Genomic DNA, 11053 nt, shown 5'->3' with positions numbered 1-11053 from the left:
TCACTTTGATTTCATGATTAAGTAAAGGTTGGGAAGTGGCATAGTTACTCTATGACCAAAAATCAATCTTCCAGTACGAACAATATATACATTGCCTATTATATCACAAATATGAAAAAATGTAAATCAGTTGAGGCAAGAACACAGCCTTATGGTATTGTCAAACTCAAAAGAAACTAGTCAACCAACCAGTCCAAGTTCTCCAACAAATTGGTGCTAGCTAGATTACCAGTGACTTTTTTGTCATATACATGTTTTCCATAATGTCATGTTGCTAATGCTTATGTATCTTCAAAACAGGTTAAAGTCATTTTGTATGGAAGGTGAACGAGAACGGATGAGTGAACAAATCATGGTATTGGAAAACAAGGTATGAATGGATGCTTTTGTACTTTGTAAAATTTCAGTCAATCCTCTCATGTTGATTTTTATTTTTTTCCTTTCACTTGTATGTGTAGTTGTTGGAAGCACTAGATTGGAAATTTATGCATGAAACAGATCTGGTAAGGGTTCAGGTTTTCACTTTTTTTAGTGTAATAATTTTTTCTTGTGTCTAGAATAAAAGGCACTGCAAACTCCTATCTTGACCTCTTTGTCTTTTGCGAATGTTAGAAAAAAAATTCTGATTTGATGATCGAAGATGTACATAATGATGGTAATCTCATCTCCAAACAGGTAAGAATGATATAGTATTTCCTGCATCCATATTCATGTTTGAAGCAGTGAATGTCACAATAGCTTACTTCAACATAGATGTAAGCTAGAACCTAGAATCTGATTTTGATTGTGCCCATTTATTAGCTTTTCAGATTAGCAGTCACTTTTCAGTGACCCACTGTATAAATTTCATGAGTCTTTATCTAAGTTTCTGAAATCAACATAATTTACCAGTTGGTGTTGTCATCAAATCTTGCTAAATTAAGCTTTCCAGTATAAATATTGGTGGACATATATTGAATCTCATGAAAATGGAAAAAACAGGCCCATCTCAATTAGTGTGTTTTAAATCTAACATGAAAAATACTGGCGCTCAAGAAGTAGTAGGTAGTGGTAGACATGGAATGCAGTTTAGACTATACATTTTGTTTCTTCATGTTCTTCATTTACCACTTTTTAGAAATGGTCAGGGTGGAAACTCTAAATCATCTATTTTCTTCATTTACCACTATTATCACATTGTGGATATTCTAGAAGCTCAGTCCATATGTCAATCATTGTCATATGGCCAGTCATTGAATAAGGAGGCCCTAGTAATTATTTAGATATCCAATGTGTAAAAAGATAGAATGTCTTTCTGCTTAATTATCTTACATTTATAGTTGTTTGTAATTTTTTGTGCTTGCATTTTAAATTTTCTGTGAATATGACTTATTCAACTATTTAATTCTTATTAATATTTGTCTTTAGGAGTCAAGTTGAAAATCACGATGGCAGTCTTTGGTTAGGGAGGAAAATGAGTTTCTCAATATTCAGGTCTAGATCACACTTGATGCTGGTGATATAATGAGAGACCAAGGGGCCTTGGAAGAAGAACCTTTAGTCAACAGACCTGATGAATTTCCAATGGTCAATAAGGTTTCAAACTTGCTGGGCATGGATGATAGGGACGTTGTATCGCATTCCCAATGTGAGAAGAAGGATGTAGATATTCGGAAGATGGGCCTGGTAAAGACAAGCCCAGTTAAAAAAGAGAGCAACTCCACTTCTGCCTTAAAAGTTTATAGCAGAAGAAAAACATGTCATATAGCAAAATCCATGGCCCATTTAAATCTTGGCCCAATTTTAAATGAAATTGGAACAGAAGGGGATACAAGGGTGATGGTAGCAGGTAATTCCTTCGAATATAATAAGGAAGGGGTTGACCTTTGTGACTCTCAATCTGGTCCTTTGACCCCTAAGCAGGATCACCAACCCCATAGTCCTATTCCCCCAAGTAGCTTTAATAATGATTTCAATGGAGTGGAAGGTGATCAGCATTGGGAGATAGCTCGTCAATTGGGTATATCTTTTGATGAAAGTTTTAAAAACAGGGGTAAGGAGTTTTTGGATGAGGCTAGTACAAGTCATTCAGCTGCAGCAACAACAGAGATGGGAAACAACACAATTGCTCCATGAATATTCTCTCTCTCAACTCTAGAGGTTTGGGTAGTGGAGTCAAGAGGTCAGCTATTCGAAAATTATCTCTGGCCAACAAGATTGATGTTCTATGCATTCAAGAAACTAAGAAAGACTCCATTGATAAGAAGCTATGTCAATACCTGTGGGGGGATAGTAATGCTACTTGGGAATGTCTCCCTTCTACTAATTCTGCTGGTGGCCTGTTATGCATTTGGAACAATGATTCCTTTGTGGTGAATAGGAAGTCAGTGGGGAGTGGTTTTATTTTGCTGGAAGGATTGTGGGTAAAGGAAAACAAGAAAGTCATCATTATTAATGTTTATGCGCCTTGTGATATACAAGGGAAGAGAAATCAATGGGAAGAGATTCTGCTTTTGAAGTCCTCCTATCAAAATGAATTGTGGTGTATCTTAGGAGATTTCAATTCGATAAGAAATCATAATGAGAGATTGAGTTCATCTCAGAATCTGGCTAATGCATCCAGTATTGAGGAATTCAATTCCTGGATTTCTCTTATGGCTGTAGAAGAGGTTAGATCTATAGGTAGAAAATATACCTGGATCAGACCTAATGGAAGTGTTATGAGCAAGTTGGATAGGTTCTTCATTTCTGATAATTGGTTGACTCTTTGGCCTGATACAACACAGTTTGTACTAGACAGAGATTTTTCAGATCATTGCCCTATCCTTCTAAGATCCAAAAGTGTTGATTGGGGTCCTAAGCCTTTCAAGGTCATGGATTGGTGGCTGCAGGACAAGGGATTTCAGGAAATGGTGACCCTTAAATGGAGCAATTATCACCCTAATGGATGGGGAGGATACGCACTCAAGCAAAAATTGAAGTTCATTAAAGCCTGCATTAGACAGTGGAGTTCATCCAATGGAGTTATTAATGCTAAGAAAATTCAGGTTTTAAAGAAGGAGTTGAATGCTTTGGAGGCTGGTATATCTAACAGAATTATGAATCAATCTGAAAGGGAGCTCAAGAAGTCTCTTCAGGAGCAATTATGGCAAGCTGCTAATGCCTATGAATCTATGTTGAGGCAAAAGGCTAGAGTGAAATGGTTAAAGGAAGGGGACAGAAATTCAGCTTACTTCCACAAGCTGATAAATCATAGAAGAAGACATAATGCTATTCAAGGATTGATCATTGATGGGGAATGGGTTCAGGACCCTAGTAGGGTTAAATTTGAGGCTTTCAATCATTTTAAAGAAAGATTTTCTGAGCAGAATTTCAATAGACCAACCATGGATGGTGTGCAGCTACCTTCCATTGGTCAAAGTGAGAATGAAGCCCTTGTGTCTAGATTTTCTGATGCTGAAATAACCTCAGCTGTGTGGGACTGTGATGGTGATAAAAGTCCGGGCCCGGACGGGCTTAATTTCAATTTTATCAAGAAGTTTTGGAAGACTTTGAAGCCTGACTTTATGCGCTTCATGGATGAGTTTTATTATAATGCTTCTTTCCCAAAAGGAAGCAATGCCTCATTCATAGCTCTTATTCCCAAGATCAAGGATCCCCAAGCTTTTAACGATTATAGGCCAATTTCTCTTATAGGCTGTGTCTACAAAGTTGTATCCAAGGTCTTGGCTAATAGATTAGCCCTTATTCTACCTCAGCTGATTGATGAAAGGCAAACAGCCTTTATGAAAGGAAGGCATATTTTGCATGGAGTGTTGATAGCTAATGAGGTTATAGCTGAAGCTAAATCAAAAAATAAACCTTGCATGTTCTTCAAGGTTGATTTTGAAAAAGCTTACGACTCGGTCTCTTGGGGCTTTCTTAATTACATGATGTTAAGGATGGGTTTTTGTGAAAGGTGGAGAAAGTGGATCCATGGTTGCCTTGCTACTGCATCAGTTTCCATTTTAATTAATGGAAGTCCCACCTCGGAGTTTGCACCCAAGAGAGGTTTAAGGCAGGGTGACCCCCTTGCCCCCCTCCTTTTTAATTTGGTGGCAGAAGGGCTTACAGGTTTAATGAGGACAGCTATATCCAAAAATCTGTACAGCAGTTATCAAGTTGGAAGTTTGAAGGAAGATATAAATATTCTGCAATATGCAGATGACACTCTATTCTTTGGTAATGCTCTTTCAGCCAATGTCAGAGTTCTAAAGTCTATCCTATCATGTTTTGAGTTGGCTTCTGGACTCAAGATTAATTATTCAAAAAGTCAGTTTGGATGCTTTGGAAAATCTGAGGAGTGGTGTAGAGATGCGGCTCTTTTTCTTAACTGCAGGCAGATGGATATTCCTTTCTTATATCTAGGAATTCCAGTGGGGTCTAGTCCAAAAAGTGGGAGTGTTTGGCAGCCTATCATCAACAAATTTCAGACCAAGCTGGCATCTTGGAAGCACAGATGCCTTTTTATGGGGGGCAGCATTACCATTATCAACTCTGTTTTGACAGCAATGCCTATTTATTTGTTGTCTTTCTACAGAATTCCCAAAAAAGTTGCTCAAAAAATAGTAGCTATCCAAAGAAACTTCCTTTGGGGCGGCGACAATGACACTTCTAAGATCCCTTGGGTTAAATGGGATACAGTCTGTTTATCAAAAGCCAGAGGCGGATTGGGTATTAAAGATTTGAACAAGTTCAATGAAGCCTTACTAGGCAAATGGGGTTGGCAGGTGGCAAATAATCCCCATCAGCTTTGGGCAAGAACTTTAGTGTCTATATATGGGGGATGGCAGGCCTTATTACATGGTAGAGGTAGTGTTGACAATTCTCCTTGGTGGAAGGATTTAAAATCGATCTTCCAGCAGCAACATCAGAATAGTTTGGCCAATAACTTGAGGTGGAAGGTGGGCAATGGGACCAGAATCCAGTTTTGGAAAGACAAATGGAGGGAAGATGATATAACCCTTAAAGACAAATACCCTGTTTTGTATCAGGTGAGTCAGCAACAGGACCTCACTATCAATTTAATGGGTCAGAATATTGACAATGGGTGGGATTGGAAGTTTCAATGGAGGAGAAATTTCTTCGATCATGAAATTGATACGGTGGCAGCTTTCATGGATGAGATTGATGGGGCTCAGATTCACTCTTCTAGAATGGATTATCTCACTTGGAGGGCTGAACCTAGTGGATCCTATTCCACAAAGTCAGCATACAATTTCCTCATGGAAGACGGCGGATCAGATTATGAAGATAATGCTTCCAGGTTTATGTGGAATTTGAAAATTCCTCCAAGAGCAGCCGCTTTCTCTTGGAGAATCTTTAAAGATAGATTGCCTACTAAGGCTAATTTAAGAAGGAGGCAGGTGTGCCTTCCATCATATTCCTGTCCTTTATGTGATGGAGAGGAGGAAACTATTGGTCATGTCATGTTTGATTGCACAAGAACTAGATGCCTTTGGTGGGAGATTTTGAGATGGGCTGACAGAGTGGGTCCCTTCACCATTGATCCTAAAGATCACTTCACCCAATTCTCAAGATGGAGTAGCAAAAGATGTATAGACAATAGATGGGCAGTGCTTTGGATAGCTCTATCCATGACTATTTGGAAACATAGAAATTCAATGGTTTTTAATAACCAGAATTTCAACTCCGAAAAAGTCATGGATGAAGCTTTATTCCATTCTTGGGCCTGGTTAAAATGTATGGACAAAGATTTCCATATCCATTTTAATCAATGGTCCACTAGTTTGAGGGAGGAGCTGTCTTAGGGATTGATTTTTTGTTTCAGATAACGTTATCTTGTATTTTTCAGATGGGTTAGGCAATTTTGCCTTGTACTCTTTTTCCTGTATGCAGTACTCCTAGTACTACAATATATATAAAATTATATATAGATTTTTGCTGTGCAAAAAAAAAAAGAAACTTAATGACAGAAATGACAGTTAACAGTTACAAAGTAGGAAACATATCATAACAGGGGAGTTCATGTCCACCTCAAATGCAATAAACAATGAAACTATAACTGATAGAACGAACGCAGGCAGAAGGTACCTTAGATTGAACAACACACGATGCTGGCCTCTGTGTTCTGCTGGCAGGAATGACGACCTGCGATTAAATTAGGGGTCTTTGGTCTGGTCATTTGACAGATAGTATAGATTAGGGTTATATATATATATATATATATATATATATATATATATATATATATATATATAACTATTAATTTAATCAAGGGACGAAATTAAGGTTTAAGGATGAGAACCTGCAGAAAATCACGGTGCTGCGTGTGACTTAGCGAGTTAGGGTGTTGCAACTGGAGGATAAAAAGCACAAATTGAGGACCAGAGAGAGCTCAGAGCTGTTCCAATGTTGTTGAAGACAAGATGTTTAGAAATTTTTTTGTTTTAATTTAGATCATTAAAATTCAAAAAGGGGTAAAAAATAATAGAAAAAACATTGTGGCAAATAATAGCCGCCAATAAATGCTAAGACCAAATAAACCACAACTGTATGCTTTGTGACGTTTATAGCCAATCAGTATTTTAATTTTTAAACCGCCGCAATGTATATATTGTGTTGGGATAAAACACAACAATCCATTTTATCCCACAAAATAATGGCCATACCATAAAAAAAACAGAAAGAACTATTTATCACTTTATCTTTATCATGAAAATTTAATTGATTTTTTTCACCATCAATCTAATCCAAACACACTAGTAAGTTGAATTCCAAAGAATTCCTATGGGGGGGAAAACCAGATAGTAGGAAGATTGCTTGGATTTCTTGGAGCCAGTGCTGCTCTCCTAAGCATATGGGAGGGTTGGGGATTAGAGATCTTCCAAGTCTTAACAAGGCTCTGTTGTTCAAATGGAAGTGGCTGATGTTCCACCAACCAGACCAGCTTTGGACCAGAATTCTGATCTCTATGTACAATGGCTGGAGGGGATTGGAGTATGGTCCTCGAAAGCAGTATTTCTCTACTTGGTGGGCTGATTTAAGGGCCATCTTTCAACAGCAAAATGTGGTCAGTGCTGATAATCAAATCAGGTGGAAGCTGGGGAGAGGTGACAAATTCCTCTTTTGGGAAGATCCTTGGGGTGATGAAGGAGTTCCTCTAAAGGATCAATTCCATGAGTTATTCAGTATTTCTTCCCAAAGAGATTTAAGGGTGGCAGAGGTGGGATCCTGGACAGAGAATGGATGGGTCTGGAATATGGTTTGGAGAAGACACTTGTTTGATAATGAGGTGCAGCTAGCCTCTATTTTCATTGATCACATCCACCAAATCAGAGTTAACAACAATCTCAATGATACCTGGGTTTGGGGAGCTGAATCCTCTGGGATTTTGTCAACTAAATTTGGTTATCAAGTTATTAAATCTGAGATGGTACATTCAAGGTCTGTACCTGGGATTCAAGAAACTTTGGGAGATCAAACTTCCTCCTAAAGCCCTTTCTTTTGTTTGGAGGTTATTATGGGACAGACTTCCCACGAAGGACAACTTGATCAAGAGGCAGATTCAGGTAGATAATGATTTATGTCCCTTCTGTCACAATCAACCCGAATCCGCATCCCATCTATTTTTCACCTGTGGCAAAACTATGGCTATATGGTGGGAATACCTTTCTTGGGTAAAGGAAGACAAGGTGTTTCACTGTAGGCCTTTGGATAATTTTATCCAGCACTACTCCTCAGCAACTTCAAAGGTTTCTAACACAAGAAGGACAATGTGGTGGATAGCAGCTACAGTATAAATTTGGAGGCTCAGAAATGCTATCATTTTTCAGAATCAAACTTTTGATCTCAATAGGCTGACAGATAGCACTTTATGCTAACTAGGATTCTAAATTTTGGGAAACTATTCAAGATTACGAATTTTATGTTATTCCTGGAGTGGATATTACTGTCCTACTTTTCTCTATTTAAGACAACAACCTTATTTCTTAAGGATTGAATTTTGATTTGACTTTAAATGCAAGACCTATCAAACTTTTACAATGGGTTTGGTATACATCAATGAAAATGGATGAAAGTGTGAGGAATGAAAAGAGATGAAAGAGAGTAATGTATACTATTCTCTGAGTGGCTGTCATTTGTTTCTAAAAGGAAACAGCATACTGACTCAATAATTATAATATAAACACAAAAAACAAAAAAAAACATTTGCATTTGGATATACTTATTAGTATAAATATGATAATCTGCTCCTAAATACACCATAATGATCTGATATCCTACTGTGGGTCGTGTTGAAACATTCAAATAGGATCTAAGTCAAAATGATTTTACAAAAAGAATCCCTTTGCAGAGGGAGCCACAAATTGTAACGCAGCAACTACAGAATCTACAGAAACACCAAAGATACACCAACTTACCAACCAATAACACCCCATAAGAATTTTTTTTTTAATCATTTGTAAACGCACAATCAAAATTAATAATCAAAAAGTACCTTGTGCCAGCAATAGATGCAGAAGGTGGTTCAGTCCTTATGGTCTTCAATTTAACCTTGTTGAGTAAGTCTTCCAATTGATCTAAGTTCCTCTGAAAAATGTAACAAAAATAATTCAAACCCAAAGTACACAACGCAAATAATTATCCAACTCGAATAGCAGTTATTGGACTCTTAGTTTGAGCTGTGTGCTTAATTACTCCAATTTGCTGACTATGTAAATGAGTGAAAAACCTGTATACATTGTTGATCCGATAACCAAGTAACACATGTTTCCACAAAGAAAATAAAAGCGAAGCTAACTTTTTCTGACTAAGTAGAGAAATGCCAAAACAACACATAAAAAATGGAAATACTTATAAAATCAATGATTTTAAACTGCATTAACTGCACTTTTACACGTAAACAAGAAAAAGAAAAAGAAAAAACACATGGTCAACAAAAAAAAAACAAAAAACAGGTTAGGATGTTACCTCTTATAATCTAACCACGTTCGGATGCTTCAGCAGCTTCAAGGTGGATATTTCCCTCTTTATCTGCTATGAAAAAATGAAGATGAGAAAACTGATCTTATGTATTAATTTGAATCATAAATTATAAGCAAAGAGAGGTAAAGAAACAAACAAACATAAATTTTGCACAAAAATTGCCAAACAAAACCCAATTACACTGTAAGAGTTTTTAACACCCAAATTTCCAGAACATTTTGGCACATTTGATTCATGCTTCTCATTTGATTCATGCTTCGCATATGTAATAATGGAAGAAAATAATCGAAACCACAATTGCATATGTAATAAATCCAACAACCTATGCTCGAAGTGCACCAATCCAGATAACAAAAACGCGAAACCAAAACAACCAACAACATCAACTTCGTTAGTACTCTGACTTAACTAAACCCTTTGGCCTTCAAATCCTTTTCGCATATTCAACGATGACATTGTTAGGGCAACTCAAGAAGTCGATAATCACATTTTAAAAGTCTTATATTATGAAACAAGAACTAAAAAACTTATATTATGAAACAAGAACTCAAAAACTTCGACATGCTTACCTTCACACAAGCAAGGTCACGACACCACTCCAAAGGGCACGAGATCGGATATGTGGTGGTGGTCAGAACAATGGCTAGGGTTTTTGTTCTTGGTGGTCGAAAAGGCAATGTGACGGTGGGCACGACGGAGTCGTCGCTGGGATGACTTCAGGCAACAGAGCGCTCAGGTATTAGGGTTTTGGTATAGCTTTTTCGAGGACGCGAGAGTGTTGAATCATCGTGAAACAAGGAGTATTTAAAGAACAAAATTAAAGACGGTGCACACGTAACACCGTCTTTGTCTCTGACCACAACTACGACGGTGTCTTCAAACACACCGTCTTAGATTAGTTCCACCAAAGCTACAAACGCGGCGTTTAAGTGAAACGTCGTCGTATACGAAAGGCGCCGTATATAAAACTTATATATTTACGGAAATGCCACCGTGTGCATTACTACGTCGGGTAATGTATGACCGACGTAGAATGTGCGTTGTAAAATACAATATTTCTAGTAGTGATTTTTTAAAATAGATTCAATTTGTTCTAATTTAAAATCAAATTTGGTCTTATTTTAAAAAATTATTGGAGCAGGTGAAAGCAAAATGGAAACAAATTAAATCCATCTTAAAAAAAAACAAACCTAATTGAATCTTTCAAAAGTAAAGAAACCTAATTGAATCATTTTTTAAAAATTAGAAAAACTAATTGAACTTTTTAATAATAAGATAACTGAATTGACCAAAAAAACAAATTAGAGGAACAAAATGAGAGTGGTTAAATTGATCCTCAAGTCACTTTAATTTACTTATACCAAATTTTCATTTATGTCCCTAGCTTTTTTTTTAATTAGGTGTATGAAATTTTTTTAATTGAAGTGTGTTGTAAGTGAGTAATTTGTGAGAGTTTTATCTAATGTTTCAACCTTCTATAGAGACAAATAAACCATAAAAAAAATACTTGGGTTCAATTGACTTGTAGAAACTAAAACTTTATAAAAAAACTTTTATAATTGACTTAGTTGTGCAACACACGACACACCCTAGAAACAGAAATCCACCACTTTTATAAACAATTCAGAGACCTAATTAAATTATAAACAAAACTCTCTCTAACCATTTTTATAATTATATAAACTAATTGAACCTTTTAATATAAAATAACTAAAATAAACATAAAAAATAAATTAAAGCAACAAAATAGTAATGATTACATTGATATGCATGTTTTTATACTTTTACCAAATTTTTAATTAGATCCTTAAATCTTTGTTAATTGGGTCCCTAACAATTATTTGGTTCTACAAAATATTGAAACTCAAGAAAACTCTCCTACATAAGTCAAGTGTACTTATACCATATCTTAAAAACATTAATTAATTGTATGCACCTCTAATTAAGTATGTGTTTAATCTATAACTATTAATAAATATAATGATTTTTTTTGGTTTATATATATTTTATATTCTTAGATTATCCTTCAATATATATAATTGTTGTTTTCATTTCTTTCATGAACCTTCAAAATGTAGATGCTGTC

General features: G+C 36.2%; 1 long non-coding RNA gene across 1 annotated transcript; it reads left to right on the top strand.

The window, feature by feature from the left end:
* The first annotated feature begins 257 nt into the window (after nt 1-257).
* Nucleotides 258-1491, top strand: LOC114395105. The gene is made up of 4 exons (XR_003662947.1): nt 258-370; nt 459-503; nt 613-675; nt 1408-1491. It is a non-coding gene; the product is annotated as an uncharacterized LOC114395105 (long non-coding RNA).
* The last annotated feature ends 9562 nt before the right edge of the window (nt 1492-11053 follow it).

The sequence above is a fragment of the Glycine soja genome, chromosome 18 (assembly GCF_004193775.1).
Source record: "Glycine soja cultivar W05 chromosome 18, ASM419377v2, whole genome shotgun sequence".
Lineage (NCBI taxonomy): Eukaryota > Viridiplantae > Streptophyta > Magnoliopsida > Fabales > Fabaceae > Glycine > Glycine soja.
The sequence above is the reverse complement of the archived record's forward strand: the minus strand, read 5'-3'. Positions and strand labels throughout refer to the sequence as shown.